General features: G+C 37.1%; 1 protein-coding gene across 3 annotated transcripts in view; it reads right to left on the bottom strand.

Moving 5' to 3' along the window:
- Arhgap32 (Rho GTPase activating protein 32) overlaps positions 1-24,981 on the bottom strand; it is a 329,882-nt gene that overhangs the window by 46,389 nt on the left and 258,512 nt on the right. Inside the window, exon 1 of one of the 3 annotated variants that reach the window (XM_017800190.2) lies at positions 14,183-14,571. The exons of the other annotated variants lie outside the window; for them this stretch is intronic. The gene's annotated coding sequence lies outside the window, so the exon portion shown is untranslated. Of the gene's footprint in view, positions 1-14,182; positions 14,572-24,981 lie in introns of those variants that run through there. 3 annotated transcript variants of the gene reach the window in all.

Genomic DNA, 24,981 nt, shown 5'->3' on the forward strand with positions numbered 1-24,981 from the left:
AGTCTGGCAGAAACCCACTTCCATATGTAAATAGAATGCCTCACAAAGTATCTAACAGACAAAGCTTTTACCACTACCCCCATGGTATAAATATCCCAGTCTTTCTCTCAATATCAGAGAGCTGGGTCGCAGAGCTGCTGAATCACTGAGAGCAGAGACACTTAATAAAGCTGTAACACAGACTAAGCCGAGTCTTGAGTCTTGTGTCTTGCTACCAGTGACCTAGCCTCTCCAGGGGGCGCACTCCTCCGTTACCAACTTGCGGACATCCTAGCTTTTGCCGTCCTTGTACTCTTCCCGCGTGGTCCAATGGCCAGTGGACCTCCCTTCCTGAGGAAAGTACACGGGTGAATTAAGGGCGGGATTTGGCTGGACAACGCTCCAGCAGCGGAGACTTTCAGCACGGAGCGGCGGACAGAGACGCGAGACCCGAAGCGGCGGAGAAGCCCGCCGTGCCATTCCCGGAGTGCGCCCAGCACGCGCGCTCACCTATATAAGGGAAGGGGGAAGGAAGGGTATACAAGGAACCTAGGGGATAAAGGGAAAGAAGGCGCTCAAGAGAGGACCATAGGAGAAGGGTATTATTAAGGGAGAGGGGAAAAATGGGGGCACCTTAATTGGGGAAATGATGATGGAGAGGTTAGACAATGTGAGAGATAAATAATGTTTAGCTAGTTTTAAAAGCCAGAGGGAACCATATTAGTCCAACAACTGACTGACAAATTATACATACCACATCAAGGAACATATGTCTAGGTAAGGTTTGTCTAAGAACAATTGGTCTTTGCCCAAGATTTATCTACATGGCACCCAGTAATTAAATGTACCAGACTGGTGGAACTAACTTGCAAGTGTTTAAAGCACTGTGTGAAAGAGAAGTGGAGATAGTGGACAGCCTTTTCTGGTTCCTGATTTCAATGGGAATGCTTCCAGTTTTTCTCCATTTAGAATGATGTTGGCTGTGGGTTTGTTATATATGGCTTTAATTATGTTGAGGTATGTTCCCTCCAGTCCAACTCCCTCTAGACTTTGAACATAAATGAATGTTGAATCATGAATATAATCTTAATGTTATTGTTTTAAAATTGTTTCTGATTACTCTAGGTTTTTTGTGTTTCATAAAAATATTAGAATCAGTTTTTCCATTTCTAAACAAAGGAAGCAGACAAAATTTTGATAGGGGGTGGATTGAAAAGAGAACAATTTGGAGAGAACTGACATCTTACAGTACTGAGTCTTCTAACCACCCAGTTCTTTATGTGCAAAAGTATTTTATACATTTTAGTGCTAGGAGCTTTCTTATCTTTTTATCAAATTTATCCTTATTTTGTGGTTTTTATGATATTGTAAATAGCATTATTTTATAATTTTAATATCAGTTGTTTGTTGTTAAGACTATTGAAATAAATTGGGATTTATTGTCAAATCCCAGAGCTTTATTCTTTTTTAAAAAATTATTTAATCACCACATACTTAGAAGAAGCATTTCATTACAACAGCATTGACATATTCAATAACAATCTCCTGAGCTAAGATGCATCTCTTTCAAAGTTGGCTGTAAGTTTTTAGGCTTACAGTTGAATTATTAGTTATACAATATTGTACTCAGTATAAACCCTATAAGACATAAAATTAAATGAGGTTTTAACCTTTAAAAAAGATCTCCATTTCATTATTAAAATACACAGTTTCATACAGAAAAAATCATTTTTACCACCGCTTTACTCTTAAAAAAAGGAAATCCCCAAATCCATCAATAAGAAATTGATTCAATAAACTATTTTACATCCACAGAGGATTACTGATTTGCTTTTACTTTTTTATTTTTTTAAAGAGAATCTCTATTACTGATGTGATATAAAAGAAAAACACAGATTTAACATATAAAAATAAGGAATGCATATATATCTCTCTCATACCAATTTATATACATGTATACATATATGTGTGTATATACATGTAAGGGTGGGGCTTGTTAATGAGTGCTAATTCTTACAAAATGAAACAAAGAAGCCAGGCATGGTAGCATATGCCTTTACTCTCAAGAGGAAAAGACAGGAAGGTTTCTGTGACATACAGGCCAGCCTGTTCTACACAGAGTTTTCCAGGTCAGCTGGGGTTACAGGAAGACCCTGTCTCAAAAAACAAAAACAAGAAACAATGAAAAGATAAATCAGAACTAATAAAAATGAACAAAAACTATGGGTGGGGAAAAAGTGGAGGAAAGAGACAGAAATAAAACTTTTAAAAACGTATTTTCCATATAATTTGGGCTTTGAATTACATTAATGTTCTTTCTACTGTTCAGGAATAAATTTAAAACATTAAAAAAAAATGTTGAAAATCACCAAAGCTGAATGCAGTGGCACACAAGAGGTAAAGCAGGAAGATTTGAGTTGGAGGTCAAAAATCAAAGACCTCCTGTCCATGTGGGGTTGAAGAAAGAAAAAATAAAAATAAAAATAAAAAAGAAAATATGTATTTGATAGTAGGAAGCTGGTACCAAGTCAACAGAGAGAATATATTTAAATAACTTATGAGCAGCAAACTTGTCTACATACTTAAAAAGGGCAAAAGAAGTGAAAAGTAATATTAAACTTCAACTGATTAACAACTGATAACAATATTGATTATAAAAAATATTATTAGAAGCAAAGATTTTCAATGTCAAAGAAAAAGAGAAATAATGACAAATAAAAGACACTAAGGGAAAAAAACCCATGGAATGTTAACTTGGCTTGAAAATGTCACCATGACCTCACAATTAAAGCACACATGTACTTCTAAACTCTATCCATTGGAAAGACTTAGCAGCCATGACATAAGACCTTTGCTCTAAGGAGCTGGAGAGATGGTTCGGTAGTCAAGAGCACTGGCTGCTCTTGCAGAGGACCTGGGTTCAGTTCCCAGTACCTACATAGGGGCTAACAACCATCTATAACTCCAGTTCTAGGGGATTTGATGCCCTCTTCTGACCTCTGTGGCACTGCATAACACAGGTGCACTTACATACATACACACATACACATAAAATAAAAATAATTTTTTTTAAAAGAGCTTTGCTCTTGGATCTGAATATCTGAATTGTCCCCTACTGATATAAATTCAGACTCCTTGGAGAAATGCCTGGCTGCAAACAAACAGCAGGCAATACATAAGGGAGGCAGAGCCCCAGAGAGACAGAATGAAAGGGGACCCACAGATAGGTGGCCTGTGCTGACGAGATAGGAGAGGTGGACCTGTGGCCAGATATGGTACTATTCAAACATTCAAGAAGATAACTTGATTGCAAAATATCAAATAAACAGAGGCCATAGCAACAGTCCTTGAAAGAAATGAAGAACATGTCAATTGGGGGCATAACTAACCAATTATCTCTCAAGATGAGATTGATTTGATGGGATTCCAAATTTTAACTAATAACAATGTTCAAGTTAATTATGTTCAAATTTGATGATCTAGCAACAGTTCCAAATATAAATGCCTGTTCCTATCAATTTATTCATTTAACCCCCCCCCCATTTTTTAGGTATTAAAATGGTTTAAAAGGGACTCACTTTGGATTTGGGAACTGTCTCCCCTCCCTCTGCCTTCCTGTCCGAAGTTACACCACTGAGAGGCAAAATCAGAGAATAAGCTCAACTCTTGTCAGTATACTTCTACTGAGGAAGGAAAAGTTTAGCTATAGATAGGTAAGTACTGACAAACCGATTCCTATGGAGAAGTACTGTAATGCAGAGGAGAGAGGCTATAAGGGTCAAGGTCCACCAAACACGCTGGATTAGAGACAATAAAATAGTAACAGCAGAATTTCACAGATAAGCGTGCAATAAATAAAAGTATAAAATGATACATAGACATAAGCAAATCACATATCCAAATTTCTTACTCTAGAATTAAAAATGCAACATGGGCCACAATGCTAACTTTCATGCTATTTAGCCATGATAGATTTTACATCTGTAATCTTTTTATAAAACTAAGACAAGCCTACCAGACCCGTCTTCCTGGCAGGTACAAGCTTTAGCAGTGACACACAACTTAATCTTGTCAAGGTAAATCTTTATGATACCAATTACCAGTTTATGAGGGAGATACTAAAAACATACATTTCCATAAAACACAGTGAACCTTGACATGCAGGTGGGACCCTGAGGTCTTTACTCAAATGGCAGTATTTCTCAAACAGTCCCAAAGTAGATGTGAGTTCTTGTATTTTACCTAGTGCTCTGTATTGTTTCTCAGAAATCTCCTAGACTAACTTAAGACAAGCCCAGGCTTGGGCTAATATCTGAGGGTGTAAAGGAGGGCTGATTTGTACCTAGAAGAAATGGTCTTAGCATTAAGTTTATTTGAATTAATACATCAAATTGTAATATCTAATAATAAATTGAGAAAGTCAAACAGGTAAGATGAGAGGTTGCTGGTGAGGAGATAATTTTTGTTATATAAAAATACATAATATACACATACATAATCTGTGGAGACTGCCCTGATTAACCTGAAGATATAAGCATGTATAATGCTTGTAATGTCTAAAGACCAGTGGTACTTCACATATTGTATACAATACTCTATCTTTTGCTCTGTTCTCAAATACAGATTAGACAGCCATTTGGTAGAAATTCAATAGTAGGGAATAAAAGCACAGGCCACGAGGTCACATGATACTTAGGCTGTCCTAGAACCTCTTTATACCTATCACTCTAAGTCTTGGCTATGTTCTCTAAAATATTTTACATTAAATAAGTATGAAAAGATGTGAATTTTTATTTGAAATTCCATAAATTTTCTTTTATTAAGTATAGCAGTAACTATTAACACCAGTGACTACAGAGGATTTTATCTAGAGCACTAATATTGACTTGATGGGGCAATACAAAATTCTTTTCTTCAAAGGAAGATCTAAAAAGCAAATTTTAAGAAAAAATTTTCTGACACAAAGGACCTGTTTGTATTGCACTAGTTTTAGCTTTAGCACTATTAAAAAGGCTAATATTTGCTTGGCTTTGTACTAAGTATTCAGAGTGCAGTTTCAGAACAAATTATCTAGAAAACATGACTGAAAAAATACAGGCCTGGGTATGAGAGCCCTGGAGACTCAGGAGCGAGGAACTGAGAGAAGTTACTGGAGCCTAGTGCAGGTACACTTACTTTGAAAATTGACTCAAAATTTTGAAGAGGGAAAAACAGAGACTACTCTCAACTCTGTCAGAACACTTCTGAGGAAGGAAAAGTTTAGCAGTAGATAGGTCAGTACTGACAAACCCATTCCTATGGAGAAGTACTGTAATGCAGAGGAGGAGAGAGACTATAAGGGTCAAGGTCCACCAAACATGCTGGATTAGAGACAATAAAATAATACCAACAGTATTTCACTATATGCAATGTATCCATCATCTAGGTTTTCCAAATCTCAACACTCTGCCATATTACTTTTCTATATTTATTTTTCCTTTCATAAATTAAAGCATCACAGTCGATACTCTACCGAATCCTATTTCCATTACACAAAGAATCTTTATCACACATCTGAAGCATTTCTCATCTGCACCCATGTTTTATACTACAACTAGTGTGTATAAGCAACACTGACAGGCATGCTATATGGTTTTAGAATTTTAGGAATGGAATCACATGATCAAACATTCAACATCATTATATAGTTTGAGATTTACATCTGGCTGCAGCTCAGGCCACTCATTTCCAACTCATTACAGTTTCCTGTGAGTATACTATCTCTATTTCCACTCTCCTCAGGCACACGGGGATAATTTATGATTTTAATTACTTTTGCACTGATTTTGGAATCACAGAATGCATTAAGTCCTCATTCTTCATGCCGTTGTCCTGTTTAGCTGTTAGATTTCTTTTGCCAATCTCATGAATACGAAACTGCATGTGACAATATACACTCTTGTGATGCTAGTTCAACAACCTCTGCTTCACTAGATTTTTTTGGGGGGGCGGTCTTTTTGAGACAGGGTCTCCCTACAGCCCCAGCTGTCCTGGAACTCACTATGTAGATCAGGCTGGCCTTGAACTCACAGAGATCCGCCTGTCTCTGCCTCCTGAGTGCTGGGATTAAAAGCGTGCGCCACCATTCAGTTTCCTCTTCAATGAAATAACTTACTTTTCATTAGGTTGCATTTTTTACTACTGCTAGGTAATAATTCTTTATGTTACCTGAAAATGAATCCTTTGTCAGTTGAATATGCTACTGATAAAAATCTTTATAGTCTATGGCTTGTTTTTTTACTGTACAAATTAAAACGTCTTTAGGTTTGGTTTCCATATTTCATGGTATTTTCTTAACCCCATCATAAACATATTGTCCTTATTGTCCTTATGTACACATAAAAATTCAGCCTTTCCACATATTTAGTTTTCTCTTTCATATGTATAATCAATTATCTTTAATTAAACAATCCTTTATTAATTCACTAAATTTTTAATTAATTTTATGGGAAAAATATATACAGTATGAAAATGGTTTGTGTGAGTTCTCTCCCTATCAATACCTTTAAATTTTTTTCTAGTACTTTATAAAGATGAGTCCCTCTGATTACTCTTGCAAATTGTCCTGTATTTTTAGCCCTGTACACTTTCATAGAAATTTTACAATCAGCCTGTCCAGCTGCAGAGTTAAAAACTTTTGGGAACGTCATTGAAGTTGCACTGGATCATTATAGATTATTTTGGAGAAAAATGAACTTCTCTGAACTATAATGTTGAGCCTTCTCAGCTGTGAACACAGTGCTTCTCTTCATTTATTTGAGATTCTTAAATGTCTTTCAATGAATTTTTCTAACTTTTTCCCCATAAAAGCCTCACATATTTTTGTTATTGTCTCAGGAACTTTGTCATTTTTGTTGCTATTATAAATAGCATCTGTTTTTGAAATTACATTCTATAGGAGCTGGACGATGGTTCATCAGTTACGAATACTTACAGCTGTTACACAGAAACTAGATTTGGTTCCCAGCACTCACATCACAAGACTTTCGACCACCTGTCACTCCAGTTTTGGAGCGACAATTCCAACACTCTCTGGCCTCTGAAGCACCTGCATGGCAAGTGGTCCACACAAACCCACACAGGCATACACACATACATAGAAATAAAAAATAAATGAATCTGTAAGAAATGACATTCTCTAATAATTTTACAACTAGTGTGCAGAAATATAATTCATACCGTGGGGAACAGCCAGGTTTTTAGGGTTCCAATCTTGCCTCTGTAGCTGCTAGCTATAAGACTGTGGATAAAGTAACAATTCCCCATCTAAGAAAAAGTTAAAAATATTAACTACTTAATAGAACTTTTGTCACAACTGACTGATTTAAAAGTGTAAAGAACTTAGTACTGGGGCAGAAAACCTTAAGGAATGTTATTATTTACCTTTGTTTAGCAACCATGCTGACCTCTGTTATTCTTGTAATTTGATTATAAACTATTCTGGATTAATATATCTAAGAATCCAGATTTGATTCATCCCTTCCAATGCTTTTCTTTCTTTTTATCCAGTATAATTATACTGGATCTCTTAAAAAAAGTCTTTAACTTGTTCCTGGCTTTAATCTGATTGTTTATATTGCACCATTTAAGAATAAAATTTGTTTGGGCTTTGGGATAAAAACTGTAAATGTAAAGAACTTCCCTATTCCAAATTTCTAAAATGGATAAAATGATTCAGGGATGACCTTTACCAGGTGGTTTCTCTGGGTCTCTAAAGTCAATTCTTTTGTTGTCCTGTTTTATTTTTAATTTTGGAATGTGGTAAATTAAATTTAAAACCCCTTTGAAAGCTTTGCATTACTTTTTTTCACATCCTTTTCAAGTAAATAAGTGCAAGAGGCTTGATGAAGGGGAGTAAGAATTTAAACATTTAAAGCTGCAATGCAAGGCAAAATTCCCTCTGAGAAACTGGAAGAAATGGAAGGCAAACAATAGGACTGAATTTCTAGTAAAGGAAGACATGTCAGAGGAATTCTAGAGGGCACTACTCTAGACAATTCTAGTCATGAGGAGATTATGACAGGTTGCTGATACCTTAAATGACAGCAAAGAAAAATGACAAGGATTTATATACAATCCTAAATAGTTACAAGGATACCGGCAAGAGATGCGAAACTCAACTTATTTTTAGCATGGAATATCATATAACCTTAAAGGATTCTTGGAAAACTGAAAAGGAAAACTTTTGAATCAGACTGGTCAGCACTTATAGGAGGAGGGAGATACTGATAAAAACAAAACTTGTATTTGCAAATAAATGGACTTGTAAGTTAGGCTGTGAGTCCCTGAATATTAACTCTACAAAGCTGAAAGAACATTTTCTAGACAGGTGAGCAAGATTCCAGTATGTGACTCAATATTAGTTAAAGGAATGGAACTAAAAGTAGTTCTAGAAAATGAAATACAGAATTTCTTAAAACTTTTTCTCTTTTGGGGGCTGGATAGATGGCTAGGCGGTTAGGAGCACTGACTGCTCTTACAGAGGACCTGGGTTCGATTCCCAGCACCTACATGGTGGCTACGAACCATCCTTAACTCCAGTTCCAGGGGAATCTGAAGCCCTCTTGACCTCTGTGGAATTGCACAACACAGGTGCACTCACACACATGCAGGCAATACGCTCATACACATAAATAAAAATAATAAAAAATACATATGATTTCTTTTTAAGATAAGATCTTGCCTTGTAGTCCAGGCTGCCTTAAACTCCAGATCCTCTGCCTCCTGAGTGTTGGGGTTACAAGCATATACCCTGATTTCTTCAATTTCATGAACACCCAACAAAAACACAGTAAAGGAGTTCCTTGCAAAGCAAACATAGGGATATGCCAAGACATTCCATCAATGACTCTATTCTTATCCTTGTAAATATGCTGGTCTATTAATTAGGTGGGACAGCTGTCCTTTCTCCAGCTTGCTGCATAGGCCAGCTCCTGGTCCTACAAAGGCAATATGAAGGAAAAGATAAACCCTAAACCAGTTATCAAATGATTATAGGATAACTAATGTTCACTGAATGCTTACTATATGCCAGGGTTTCCCAGGTATTTATGAATTTAATTTGTTTGTGTTAGCAACACATTCTAAATGATTTAAGTTAAAAATATGAGTTTTTAATCAGTGGACTTACACCCTTAGAAGTTTACATCAGAACAGGTATATTAAATAAAATATGATTATCTCCCTGTTACATGCTATGTAAAGACCCAAATGTAAAGGGGTTATGAGATTACTAGTATCTTATACCGTTCCTCTTTTCCACATAGCCAGAAATCATGACCAAGATAACCTAGTACCCATATTTCAATTCATTGATTTTAGTATAGTTGGTATTATCCTACTACATCTACCTAGTTTGCATGCAGTAAAAAATATACTGTCAGTAATTCTATTTCAATATTTTTAAATACATACTTGAGTCAATGACTCAGGAATTGAAAACTTTTATAGCTTTTCAATAATGTCAGATAAAGATTGAGTATTCCTTATCCAAAATGCTTGAAATCAGAAATGCTTTAGGTTTCAGATCCTTTCAGATTCTGATATATAGTTATCTCTGAATATCTGTGTTACATATATATCTGATATATAATCAGATAAAGAGAGCTAGAGATACAGAGAAAGGTGGGATCCAAGTCTAAATATAAAATTTACTTATGTTCCACATATGACACATACATAGTTTATAGGTACTTTTACATATTATTATTGTATATCTGAATTTTGACTGCAACTTGTCACATGAGGTCTGGTTTAGAATTTTCTACTTGTGGCATCATTTTGATTCTGAAAGGTTTAGATTTCTAAGCATTTCAGATTAGAGCTGTAAAACCTGTAGTATGATAAAGGTCAGCCCTTTGTTGGCTAGGTTAGTGAAAAAGAACTGGAAAATGGTCTACGTCCCTATTCCCTATTGGTAATTTGGGTAACCCCTTCAGAGTATGGCATGGTAAGAATATGAGGTAGGAATTGGCTAGGCAGTTAGGGTAAAAAGACCCCAAAGAAATGAAGCCAGTTTCTGGGCTAATAGTCAAGATGTCTTTGGGCCTGTTAGCAACACACTCTGTTCCAAAGGCCAAAAATATCAAAATGTCAAAAGTATTTGGGAGCTTGTATCTAATCCTTAAAAGATTTTAGGGTTACCTCTTCAGAGGGGGGAATGTTGGAGGGGAGGGAGTGGGCATGGATTTGATCAAAACACCTTATATGCATGTATGAAATTCTCAAAGTTTTTGTAAAAATTGAAAAAAAAAAGAATATGAAGATATGTTTTTAAAGCCAATTTGGCCTGATTACAGACAAGGAGGTTGGTTAATATAAGACCTTAGTTTAATGATACAATAAAGTGTTTAAGTAGGCAATATGAGTCTAGATTTCAATAAAAATACCAAGAAACCATGAAACACTCTGGGAAAGCATGAAGGTCTAATACCATTGGAAATTCTTAAGTCTATGGAAAGTATCTATGTTTAGAATAATTTATCGGGAACATTATGTAAAACATTTGGAAAGCTCCATCAAAAGAAAAAATTAAAAAAAGGTGTTCCAAATCATCTTGGGAAAAGGTAGGATAAGAATTTAAGATTAAAAAGTAACTATTAAAGGTTATTAAATAATGTCTAGTATATTGGGTTCAGTTCCCTTTAAATTATTATTATTATTATTTTTTTTTGGCTACATGGAATCTTAAAATTGGAATGAGGAGTCTTTACATAACTAACTTATATAACACATGCAACTGTCTAGGACTTATGCATAAAACTGCACCACATAATTGTTAAAGACATTCACAGTTGATCATGCCATATGACACAGTACTATGTATTTCTTTGGTTTATTTATTTCCAAGCTCTTAGACAGTTGTACAATGTTATGATAATATGATTTTTGTTAATAAATTCCATGTACACTATAAAGATTAATTTTGATTTAGGCTTTAGGAAGTTACTGTAGTAAAAGAAAAAACAGGGTAAATTTTACCAGTAACTTTGGGATTCTGTACTTAATATTCAACCAAGTTAATATTCAAAAATCAAAATCCTTAACATCTTCTATAGGAACCACTGAAGTTAGGTTCTATTTTTGAAATCAGGAATACAACAGCTGTTCAGCTTTGGATTTCACCACCTCATTCCCTAAGTATACATACAAAAATTCTTTAGGTAAGCTGAGACTCAAAAAAATTTTAAAATGCTGTTGATGTTATTGTGGAACAAGAAACAGAAGTACTTTTGATCAATAAATCATTAGCAATATTGGAAGTAAGAAATGACACAGCTCCGTAACTGGTGCAGGTAACAGCTGCAAGAGAATGCCATAAAGTACATAACTGGGACCAGCCTAGGAATGAGGCCCTGGAGCTGCACAGCTCTAACAGTGATAGCTGACATTCCTCCTCAAAGGGAGGAAACCAGGTATCCCAGGAATGCTAGGTTTATTAGAAGCTGAATTTAAATTGGCACTGACAGTAATGGCTCTCCCTTGTAAGAGCAAGAACTTTACTGACAGTTATATAATGAGCTCCCATTTCCTGGTGAGGGAGAAGAGAAGCCATTTCAAAGGCATTGCTGAAAACATCAATGATAGCAAAGGCTCTGGAAAATAAATCATCAGTAAATTTAAAAAGCACATTTTTCAGGCACAGAAGAAGAAAGACAATTCAATTGAAAAAAGATAAGCAGAAAACAGGCAACCAACTTCTCCACACCTAGCACAGCTTATCCTCTGCACACCGAGTGCAGCTCATCTGTATGGCATGCGAAAGCATCTGGATATTGAGATAAAACTGCAAAGCAGGACCAGGCTGCTGTCTTTCCTGGGAGGCACAGGGCACAGTTAGTGTTGGGCTGGCAGAAGCGCCACCTTTGAAACTCATGTTCCTTGGGAAATGTCATAAGGTTAAGACAAGGCTCTTATTTTCAACATTACATATTAAAGCTCTTGTTTATACTTTTCCAGAAAGCTACGGATTCCTGTAAGAAATATCAAAGAGACTCAAATTTAGATTGTGTGACTTTTGGCTGATAAAGCACTCTCTCCTGATCACAATTATACTTGTTGGTTTTTATTGCATGAGGGGTTTTGTTCCTCAACTCTGTACAAAAGCAGTTTAAAAAAAAACCTGGTGACTTTACCAACTCAGTTATTATATAAAAGACTATGACTAATTTCATTTCTAAAAACAGAACAAAAGAAGATTTGCATTTTACCAGAAACAAGTAGGAGGAAACATGAGGTGGATATAAATTCCTTGATGCTAAATGTATTTTAATACTAGACTGGGATATAATATAGAGGTTACAGATTTTTAAACCTAAGAGGTTTAAAATCGTTTGGGTTCTTATTTGTCCGGGATGAGCTAGTTCTATCTGATAAGAAGCTTAAAAACTAGCACTATTTCAGGAAGACTTACTAAGATTTGTATATTGTATCATACAAATAAATATAGCAATCACATATTTTAGGAATTTGGGCACATCAAAGGTAACAGGTCTACCAAAATATCATATGAAGTTGTAGAAAACAAAAATTTAGAACCTTAATCTGAATGACATGAAAAGTGTCTTTCCTGGAAACTATTTTTTCTTTTTTGAGTAAAATACAAACATTCACTTTAATGTCACACACTCCCCTGTACTTTATTAATCCATGAATATTGATATGGAACATTAATATGATTACAGGTGGGGTTGTGGGTTGTGAGCATTTTAAGGCAGAAAGTGAAGGGGATGGGTTCTCTATTTTGAGAGTTTGGGACCTAAAATAAGGTCTCTTTAAAGGCAAAAGTCTTGGTTGGAACCTCACTCCATGGTACACCTGACCTTTAGCACCTGCTTTGAAGTCAGACCTGTAGGTTAGAATCCAATCTCTAATCACTTCCCAATTGCATGATCTTGAGCAAATCACCTCAGTTCCTTCACTATACAATGGAAGGACATCCAGAACAGCTATCAGTTGGAATTCCTTCAATGCTCATATGAAACGATACATGCCAAGCACTTGTGTCAGGAAATATGAAAGAATTTTACTACTATGATTTCTCTTTACCTTTGATCTGAAAACTTCAGTAATCTTTCTTGGTACATGGCTAACCAGGAATCTGATTTAGCTTTTCAGAAAAACTTTGGTCTAATTTAGCCATACCACTCCAAGGGAAACCCAAGTGAACGAAAAGAGGGTATGGACAAATATAGGCTGGTTGCTAGTTTTTTTTCCTCCTATAATTTTCTAAAATATCAACCCAATTTTAGATTTCTGCTCTCTTCTACTAAATATTATACAATACTATTTAATATTTGAAAAAAAGTTGTGTTTTCAGATCATTATGAGTGACAAGATGAAAAGCTATCTATGAAAAAAGAATTCTAAAATTTGAAATGCTCCAATTTATAGTTTTGGAAATTACAATACTGATTACCATTTAAGCAATGGTATGTCAACCCTGAAAATAAAAAATAGCTGGACTGATTTGTGATTCAGAGAAAATACTTATTTCCATGCCATGCAAGTGAAATAACATAATGGAAATGATTATCACCAAAGTTTAAAAAGGCACCACATAAATGTGAAGGGCTATCTTAGTCATGCAATTTCTGAGAATACAAAATACTTTATGAGAGGAGATAGCTGTTCTTATAGTGACAGTTGTGGGAGCACAATGCTTGAGGGAAAGGGCAGAACACATACTTCCTTAGGCTAAGCAAAGCAGTCTCTTACAGAGCCCTCTAGACTCATAAGTAAATCAATGCTGCCTATTTTCCATTAATCAAACACTGAAAGAGTATTAGCTCACCAGTAAGACACTTAAAATATTATACACACAAATATACAAAGGTATGCTCTTTTAATAATGAAAACTATTATATTAATCTCAGGTCTAGAAAGCATTACAAAATAAGTTGATTGGAAACAGCAGAAAACAGCTATTTCCTAAGACTGACTACTTATATGGTACATTTAACAAATTTTGCTTTAAGAAGTGATTACTTCTCTACAAACAAGGAAAATATTAATGCTTAGTTATTCAATTTCCAAATAATAAACCACAAACTCACTTGAGAACCAAGGTAACATGTGCTCAAGTATGATCTAAAAATAGCTTCAGTGAAATATTCTGAATGTAGTTTGAATGAAATATTTGAGTAACTGAATGAGAGCTCCTTACCTCTTGTTGTGGTACAAGTTTTAGGATCAATATTTAAAATTATTCCAAATGATTGTATTTGGCAGTAGACTCGACAAGAAACAACAGCTGTGCATTCCGTGCAAAAGCTGAAGGCTGAATGGTAATCACATCGATTCAGACCTTATCCAGCACAGCAGGGCTCCTGGCCAGGTCTCCACCACACTTGTAGGTGCCAGCTGTTGTCAGGTCCCCCTTTCCTCAGTACTTGGCCCAGATTTCAGCCCTGTTGGAGCCAGCTTCCCTGAGAGATCTGCCTTCAGGAGCTCAGTCCTCTTCTCTCAGCATGTACTGCTTTGCCACAACACAGACCGACTGCCCCAGCTTAAGCTCACACTAGCAGAACAGGCTTCACCAGCATGGCTCCACCCATCTGCCTCACACAGGTGAATGTTTCCTGTTCAGAAATACCCCCTAGGAAACTGCCATTTAACTGTGTCCTTCCTGCTTTGCCAGTTACTATTCAGTGATTTGTATTTGCTAAGTAGGTGGAGACAGTGTTTCTGACAAAATGAGGCACTTTAGGCAAGTAAAGTAAGAAATTAGGAAGTATTGCTAGTATAGCTGAGTCATGAAACCCACAGCAACAAGGAAACAAAACTTTCAGTGTATCTGCTGATACTAAGTTGTGATTGCTATGTTATTAACAGATTTTTAAAAGCATCAATTTAGACAGCTCCTGTGTGAAAAATTCCAAGAAAGACAGTCTTTTATGTATTGATCAGGGGGAAAGTAAAGATTTGCTCAGAATTGAAAATCCAGAGTTCCTAGAATTTTTCTGAGTGTGACTCTTCCTTCACTGTACAAGTATAAGTAGGGGGTCTATACTTTACCTGTGAATCCCAATTACTTCCTGCCCTCTACCAGAAACATACACCAGGCAAAGAGGAAATCCTCAGCAACCTCTACCAAACCAGGATTCAATCTCAATTTGATTTTAAGACATAGTAAAATATCTGCATAAATGCTTTATACTGAAGAGACTCTTACACATATCACCAACCCTATTTGATTTCTAAATCATTAAATGGAAAACACTGACATACTTCCTGTTCCAATTGCAATTTTACTAATCCAATGTAAACTCCACTTTCAAATAGCGTTGTCTCCAACAAAATCATTATTGTCATGATGTGGCAAAGACAATTGTAAGTACTCACTAAAATCGTCACCATAACCCTATGAAGCTGATTTTGTGATCTCTTACAGATGAAGAAACCAAGGTAGAGGCTGAGCAGTACGTCAAAGGTGCATAGCTATCAACAGACAAAAGAGTAATCACACACTCAGCTGAGACTGTAGGTTGCACTTTTTCTTTCCTCTTGGAACAAAGCTCTGAATATAAATGGTAAGCCATGATAAGGAAAATAATGAATTAATTTGATTTTAATATGAAAGGCCACAGAGAATTCTAATGTGTGACAGGAACAGAGCATGTTAACTTTGCTGTGGACTCAGGGATTTTGTTGCATTGGAAGTGAGGTTCCTAAAATTTACTCATAGCAGAGAAGGCAAACCCACTCTTGATCATTTTAAATTAAAAACACTTTTCCCTCCCAAATCTTTTCTATGGTTAATATTACACATAGGCAAGGGAGGGCAAGAAAAAGAGATAGGAGGAAGAGGAAGAAAGAGAGAAGGAAGAAAGACAAGGGGCAGGAGGATGGCTCAGTTGGTAAAGTGCTTTCTATATAAGATGAATACTTGATTTGGAGCCCCGGCAGTCATGCTTTAAAAAGCCAGGTGGGTGGGTGGTGAGTGCTTATAATACCAGCACCAGGGAAGCAGAGACAGAGGATCTCTGGAGCTCACTAGCCAGCTGGTCTTGCTGAATTGGTGAACTCCAGGTACAGTGAGGCCTGGTGGAGAGTGATTGAGAAAGACACTTACCATTGACCTCTAGCCTAGACACACACACACACACACACACACACACACACACACACACCCCTCCCCCACCCTGCCACCTCTAGATACCCCCCCACGCAAATAAAAACAGGGAAAAGGAGAAAAATGTATATAATATAGAAAAGCCACTTGGGTAGGATTGCACTTTTCAGTACAATCCACAAACCCCTGCATTACTTTAAATATACCTAAAAATAAGAATAAGTACATTCCGCAATTGTTTATGTAGATGTGGGAGAACTACATAATTAGTGACAGTAATGCTCATGTTAAAATATAGAAGACTGTTCTCTATGCTATATAAAAATAAACAAATACATGCAAAAACTGGTAGATTTTGGGAGAAAAGGCTACATTCTAAGTTAGTTATACTGGGACAAGGTTGATTTCCTCATTTTAACTATGCAGTTAGTTATGTAAGATGTAAAAACTGGGAGAAGTTGAGTGACAGGTAGAAGGGACCTCTCCATGCTATTTTTACAACTTCTAAGACATTATTTCAAAATAAAACGTTTGAAAGTATGTCTAACTGAAAAATTCACTGTGCTGTGTCAACTAGTGACTGCTTATAGCAAAGGGGAAGTCATTTGTCATCTTATATTGAACATGTTTGGAGCTATCCACCTGTGATAAATGGAATAAGATGTGCCTTGGTGTATGTAGGAGACACAAAAGAATTCACGGGAAAGGAAACTGGCTACATTCTCATCCTTCTATTATGAAAATTACCTGAATGATACAAACCCTTCACAGTATGTCTGCAAATTCTTCCAACTTATGGCTAAATATATCCAGAATCAGAACAATTTTCATCACTTTCATGCCTCACACACTGGGTAAAGCCGCCACCACCTCTTGCCTGTCAACCCAAGTCATTGCCAGACTTTTCTTTTACCATTAATTAACTACCGAAGTTAACCTAGCGAAGAACATTAGATCAGGCAACAACTCTACTTAAAACCTCCACTGTCCTTTGAAATAAAAGAAATTCTAGGGGCTGGAGAGATGGCTCAGTGCTTAAGAGCACTGATTGCTATTGCAGAGGACCCAGGTTTGATTCCCAGCACCCACATGGCAGCTATGAACCGTCCTTAACTCCAGTTCCAGGGAAATCTGATGCCCTCTTCTGACCTCCGTGGCAATACATGACATGAGTGAGCTGACAAACATGCAGGCAATACACTCATACACATAAAATAAAAATACTAAATAAAATATGTGAAAAAAAAGAAACTCTAGTAGCACTCAGACCTTGAGAGGACATGATGACATCCTCTCTTCTGACTCTCTCTCTCTCTCTCTCTCTCTCTCTCTCTCTCTCTCTCTCACACACACACACTTCAAAGCTAACCTGGCCTTCTTGCTGTTCCTTTAACAGGCTAAACATCCTCACAGCTAGGTATGTTAATGTTCCTTGGTCCTTCTTTGGAAGCTCTTTCCCTCAGATATGTATACATCTTCCCTCCTCATCTATTTCAGGTCCTTGCTTAAAAGTGATCTTCCAATAGCCCCTTTCCTGATTACATCACCTTCTTGAAATTTCAACCCCACATGAACCACATTCCAGCACTGCCTAGTCTCTAAACCTTTTCCCCAGTTCTATCTTTTGCCTCAGGACTTATATATTATATAATATATTTCACTGATTTGTTCACCTCCCTCACATCTCTCCCAAGGACAGAATTTCTCTATGTTTTGTTCAATTCCAACTATAACATATAGTATGCATTCAATTAATTTTTGACCAGGAGGCTGGGGTATTGCTCAATGGTAAAGCACTTGACCAGAATGAGTGAAGCCCTGGGTTTGAGCTCTAGCACCACAACGAATAAAAATAAATTTGATTAATGAATGAAATTGATACTTGAAAAAATAAAAAGTGGCAAAGAGTATTTAGGACAGGACAAGTGTAGCTAGGGACCTATTCCTAGCACAAATCAAATAGAATGTGGGGGGTCAGGAATCATGTTGACTGCAATGGAAGCAGCATGTTTATAAATGTAAGCCAAAAATTGTTTCAGAGTATCTATTATGCACAAAGGATGCAAAATTGTATAACACAGAATATGTACCCACAAACAAAACAGCATTTTTTAGGGGGCAGAATTATATAAAAAAGCGAAGTATCACACTCAAAATGAGAACTCTTTCACTGTCATATACTCTTTCCAAATGAGTGATATAAGAGAGATCTCCTGAGGCTGACAGGCGGGCTCAGAACCATCTACCTTCACTAGTTGTTACTAGGCCCCAGCCTAGATCTACTAAATCATGGCCTAGTTTAACGAGATCTCTCAGGTGAACTGAATGCACATTCAAGTTTATGAAACTGTCGTCTAAAGGAGCCTTCACAATGGGCACAACATGCCATTTCAGGCAGGAGAAAGATCTGTAAGCAAGGGAATGGACAACCCAAAATACCCGGGGAAGAGAGTGAAGAAGCACACTATTTAAGCTCAATACAAGTAAAAAATGAGAAAAATAGCTCATGAGGATAAATTAGCTCCAGCATTTGTGGAGTTTCTTAGTCAAAAGATTTTGTGTGTAATTCTGGCATAAACAGAAATTACTGAAGTTTTCTGAAAGGCTCCATAATAAAATGCTTAAGATAGCACACTCCAAGATTTTAAGTTAGTACTAAGTATTTAAATGGATGGATTCAACAGGTATTAACTGTACATTTTCTGCATAGACATTATGCAGGAAGAGAAAGGTGAATGAGACATACTTACCACTTGAGAAGAAAGCAAAATTTAGTAACTAAGTGACACCACTATGGTTAGACTTACCAGGGTTGAGTGGAGATGGGTCTGAGATGTTATATAGGATATGGATCATAACCAGAGCTGACATATAAGGACTTCAAGCATCAAAATAGGAAAAAGGAAGTTGGGGCCTGGTGGCATATTACTATGTCAGTAAAGGTAGGAGAATCAGGTGTTTAAGATATCCTTCAACTGTATCATGGACAGTCTTAGATAAGAGAGGGGAGGAGAAGGGAAAGGAGAGGAGGTATAAATTTTCTGGGATTTTTATGATACAGCATTAGAAACTATTTCTACTTGATCTTTACACTATACCCAGGGAGGAAACTTACCCAGGCATTCTAGCATTCTAGTACTCCCCTGACTCTTGACTCCTGAGCTACTGATTTTAGCATCTGATTATTTTATTTATTTGTCTGTTTGCCTATTTGCTTATATTATGTATGGGTGTTTTGCCTGCACTCATGTCATGCAATGCCCTCCTCCTTCTCCTACCATTGTACTATAAATACTATAATCAGGGCCTGAGAGATGGCTCAGACAGTAAAGGTGCTTGCTGCTAAGCCTGATGACCCAAATTCCATCCCTGGGACCCATATGGTGGAGACTAATTCCCAAAAGCTGTCCTCTGACCTTCACACTGGTTCCCTGACACGGGCATGCCCTCGAGCATGTACACACATATACACTAAATAGAGGTAATAAGAAACACCATAATTAATCTGTGAGATACCATATAAAGGTTTATATCAAAAAGTATCTGCCTTTAATCCCAGCACTTGAAAGTCAGAGACAGGCAGATCTCTATGAGATCAAGGTCAGCTTGGTCTACACAGCCAAGTTCCAGGTCAGCTGGGACTACTGGGAAGAACTTGTCTCAAAAACAAATAAGCAAACAAGACACCATCAAAAAACCACTATCAGCACTAAGTTGATCTTATTTCTGACACTCAGGATTTAAATAACATAGTAGATAAACATAAATCAATGAACAGAGGCTTGGAGAATAGTTAAGTGATAGAGTACTTGCCTACCATATGTGATGCCTTGAGTTTGATCCCCAGTAGTAAAAATAACTGAATAGATGATAGACAAACACATCTTTTTCTGCTTTGCCCTAGCTCTAATTGTTTTTTTTTCTTTATTAACTTTACATGTCTTCAAAGAGATATTTTTCTATTTCTAACTTTTCTGTCAGAGAGGCCTCTCTAAATGCCTAGTCTTTCAATTTCACATGTTTATATATTAAACATTTACATTCATTTAGAGGATTATTTTATATTGTGCTCTAGGGGTTGTGATATTTATGTTATGTTTTGAGATTCATTTTAAATTGGGCTTGATTTCCTAATATCTTGTATATACCTGGGTAATAAGGCTGCTTGGAAATACTTTGTTCAGTAATTATTAACACTGGGAAGCTGAAGTCACTAAGTTAGTCTGAAGGAAAAGAAAAGCACATTTTGCTTTTCTAGTCCACTTCTCACCCTCCCCTTCCTGTTCTTCCTCCTCCTTTTCCTGCCCCTCCATCTCCCATGATAAGGTAGATAAAGTAGGCAGGTGTAGAATGTCATCACTCAAAGTGTTTAAAAGACCAGATGCTGATTCTATAATGAAATCATGCGTGACAATTTAAGAATTCATTACATAAGCTTAAGAGAAGACTATACATAGCTGAAGGAAGAATCACTGCACTTGAAGGTGGGGCAATAGAAAGTATCCAAACTTGGAAAAGAGGAAAGAAGGGAGGGAATGGAACAGAATCTATGATCAGTGAGACAACATCAAGAACTCTAAGAAAGAGAGTGACAGTTGGACAAAAAGAGAAATATTTGAAGAGATAGTAGCTGAAGCCATCTAAAATCTGGTGAAAGATATTGCTATAGTTGGTTTGGGTTGTCAACTTGACACATCTGGGAAGAGGCAACCCTAAGTCGTGAATTTCCTCTAGAGGACTGGCAGATGGGGCATTTTCTTTGTTGAGTGATATGGGAGGGCCCAGCTCACTGTGGATGGTGCCATCCCTGAGGAGGTGGTCTTGTGTAGTATAAGAAAGCAGTCTGAGCACCGGCCAGGGAAGCAAGGCCGTAAGCAGTGTTCCTCTGTGGTCTTTCCTTTTCTTTTTGCTCTCTCAATCTTTTACCTTTTTATTAAGTACCATGAATACTTTCTGACTTGGTTAGCCCATGATGACTCAGTTTTATTTTCATATACACAAATAACTGAACACACAGAGAACATAAAAAACAAAAACAAAACAGCTTTTAAAAGGCAAAATTTTCCTATTGCCCGTGTTGTATAATAGTATAGGGAACTTTAAGTGTTCAGTCTCAAACTATAGCTGCATCTTTCCGATTTGGCATCTAACAGTGACAGATGGCAATGTTAAAAATAAATAGAACATTCAAGTTGTTTATACTGTAGGCAAAGACAGTTTTAAAGTGTGAAACAAGCCCAAGGCTAACTGAATTTGCATCATCTTTTTCAAAATATATTAGGAATGTGCATTTTCCTATGCCAACTCTGCAATGCTGCTCACAAAAGATAAAACCATCAACTTCTAAAGGTATACTTGTTTTTTCCTACTAATAATTTTAAATTAATAATGACTTGCAAATCTATGAATATAAGCTTTTCACAACTATCATTAATTAACTTTTCCAATGTTAAAGGCTTCTAGAGCCATCATCATTGTCATCATCAATATTATTATTGGCACTGCTTTTCTGTACAAAACATGACAAAATATGCAATTAATAAAGATAATTTTAATTTTAAAGTTCCAAAACCTCAGGTGATAGGACACCTCTGAGTAAAGTTATTGAAGCTGACACATAGTAACTAGTAAGTTTGAGCTTACAAGACAGATAAAAGTAATAATGAAAAAGAAATCACAATAATTTTTTGATGTGCTCATAAAGATCCTTGATCACATCAACAGACTGGCTTCCAAACAAACAAACAAACAAACAAACAAACAAACAAACAAACAAACCAAAAAGAACCCATCCATTTTCATAATTCAGTAATTCAATAAATTAGAACTAGAAGGGATTATCAGAAGGTGGATTGATAATGAACATAAAAGAGCAGAGATGACATCTCCCTCAAAAGCCAGAGACCAGATGTTTTCCCCTAAGATCAAGCAAGACAAGGGTACTTCCCTGCCATTCAGTATTGTACCAGAGGCTCTTAACCAGAGAAAATGAGCAAGAAAAAAACAATAAGTAAAAGCTACATCCAAACTAGAACAGAACTAGTATTTGCAGATATGATTTAATATAGAAATCCCAAGGAATCCATTAAGAAACAATTTGAATGGAGACTTTCAAGTACGATGGCAAACTGGAAGCTGCCTCTGAGTGATGTAGTGAACCAGAAGAGTCAGAATAGAAAATAACAGGCTCCCAGGGCTGGAGAGATGGCTCAGTGGTTAAAAGCATGTATTCATCTTATAGAGGACCCAAGTTTGATTCCTAGCACTCCTTTTAAAAAAATATATTTTATTTACTATTTTTATTTTGTGTGTTTGAGTGTATTGCCTGCATATATGAGTGCACCCGTGTCATGCAATACTGCACAGGTCAGAAGAGAGCTTCAGATTCCCCTGGAACTGGAGTTAAGGACTGTCTGTAGCCACCATGTGGGTGCTGGGACTCAACCCCGGGTCCTCTGCAAGAGCAGTCAATGCTCTTAACCACTGAGCCATCTCTCCAGCCCCAATTCCTAAGCACTCTCACCTAGCAGCTCACAATCGCCTATAATTCTAGCTTGAGCAGACCCAACTGTCTCTGTGGACACCTGCACTCATGTATGCCTACCCACACACAGACACATATACATAATTAAAAATAGATTGAATTCCAAAGAAAGAAGGAAGATGAAGACATTGGAAATCACAAAAGGAGACCTAGGACAACTGAGAAGTGCAGAGAAACAGAAGGGTGACTCATTAAATAGAAGCACATGGCTCCATCTACATGTCACCCTGCAGAGCAGAGGGGAATCAGAAGCTGGACCCCAAAGGGAGGCTAGACAGCCCTGGTAATGACTGGTAGTCTGCCACAGGACAAGCCCAAAGCTCTCCCAAATCTCTAATCCAGTTGGGGAAGGTCAGGAGTAGAGAAGAGGTCCCTCCTTTGAACAGTATTACCGAAGGCCCATTAAGGAAAAGATGCAGCCTTGTAGCCAAAAGAGTGGAAAAATGGCTGAAGAAGTTTGTGGAGAAGGGAAGGGCCGGAGGTTGACAAGCCAAAAAGTTCTGGTGGCAGGAAACTGCACCCAAACATGGAATGTAGAGAGGAAGGAGAGCACCTTCTCTGGGAGGAGCTAACCTCTTGACCAGAGAGTCTGAAAGCTATCTTTCCTCTGTGACTGAGGCCAGTTGATTGAGCCTGTGATTGTTCCCTGAATTTGCAGTGATATTATTTATAAAGGGTTTTGTTACCAAACCTTCGAAGAAGAACTAACACCATTACTCTTCAAATTATTCCATAATATAGAAAAATGAAAGAACATGCCCAAATTCCTTCTATGAAGCCAGCATTACTCTAATACCCAAACCAGACAAACACCAAGCAAAAAAGACAATTATAGACCATTCTCTCTGCTGAACATAGAGGTAAAAATTCTCAATAAAATATTCACAAGCCAAATACAAGTACATATCAAAAGGATTATCCATCATGATCAAGTTGGCTTCATACCAGAGATACAGGGATGGTTCAACATATGTAAATCAAATGTAATCCAATACATAGACACAAGTACAGAAACCACATGATCATAATATTAGATGCAGAAAAGGATTTTGACGAAAATCCAACATCCATTCATGAAAAAAAATCATAGAGAACCTAGACATACAGGGAACATACCTCAACATAATAAAGGCAATATACCACAAGCCCACAGGCAACATCATACTAAATGAAGAAAAACTGAAAGCATTCCCACTAAAATCAGGAACAAAAGAAAGATGTACACTCTCTCCATTCCTGTTCAATACATTACTTAAAGTCCTAGGTAAAGCAGTAAGAGAAACAAAGGAGATAAAGGGAATACAAATGGGGAAGGAAGAAGTCAAAGTATCATTATTTACACAGGATATGATTCAATACATAAAGGATCCTAAAGACTCCACCAGAAAACTTCTGGAGATGATAAACACATTCAGAAAAATATCAGGATTTAAAACTAACACCCCCAGTTGGTAGGATAAAGCTGAGATCTCAGCAGACCACCAGAGTACCTGTTCCGGCCTCCCTCTGGCACAGGAGGTGAGAAGTTAGGGGACCTCCTGAGAGCAGCTGGATCCTGCCCCTACGTGGTGGTGAGCTTCCCAAAATCATGCTGTACTCAACCCCCAACTGGGACTACATGAGGCCAGTCCCAAGGCCCCAAAGCAGACCTCAGCTAATCTGGTAGGATAAAGCTGAGATCTCAGCAGACCACCAGAGTGCCTGTTCCAGCCTCCCTCTGGCATAGGGGCTGAAAACTCAGCAGACCACATGAGAGTGCCAAAATTGGCCCCCACCTTAGGGAATTTTGCCCAGAGTTCCCACTAGTAGGGGTCCAAACCTTAGAAGGAAGCCCTGAGTGTACCTGCCTGGAAACGGACTTGGTCTTTGGTGAGAGCTTGAGAGTAGCTGATCTGAAGCCATCAGTTCCCTCCAAAATAAAACTTGAGAGAACGGAAACCTGGACCAACCAGCTTTACATAACCAACAAGGAAAGGACCTAGGCACACCAATAATACAAACAGAAGCAAACTTCAACTTAATTTTCATATCAGAATCACAAACAACGAAAGAAATTCACACGCCAAACTCACAACAAAGAATAATAAAATGGAAAGCCAAAACACTACGTCCCCACCAAACTCCACCAATTCTGTAGAAGAGTTCTACAAGGAGAACCCCCTAGAGATAAGCCAGGATATAGAATTTAAAAGAACAATCATCAAGATGATCAAGGAATTCAATGAATTTAAAGAACACACCAACAAACAAATCAAAGAGCTAGAAAAAGATAGGGATAAACTTCTGAATGAATTCATGAAAGAGATAGAAACACTGAAGAAAACTCGGGTAGAAATGAAGAAGGAAG

The sequence above is a fragment of the Nannospalax galili genome, unplaced genomic scaffold, assembly GCF_000622305.1.
Source record: "Nannospalax galili isolate Female #2095 unplaced genomic scaffold, S.galili_v1.0 scaffold541, whole genome shotgun sequence".
NCBI classification, from domain to species: Eukaryota; Metazoa; Chordata; class Mammalia; order Rodentia; family Spalacidae; genus Nannospalax; species Nannospalax galili.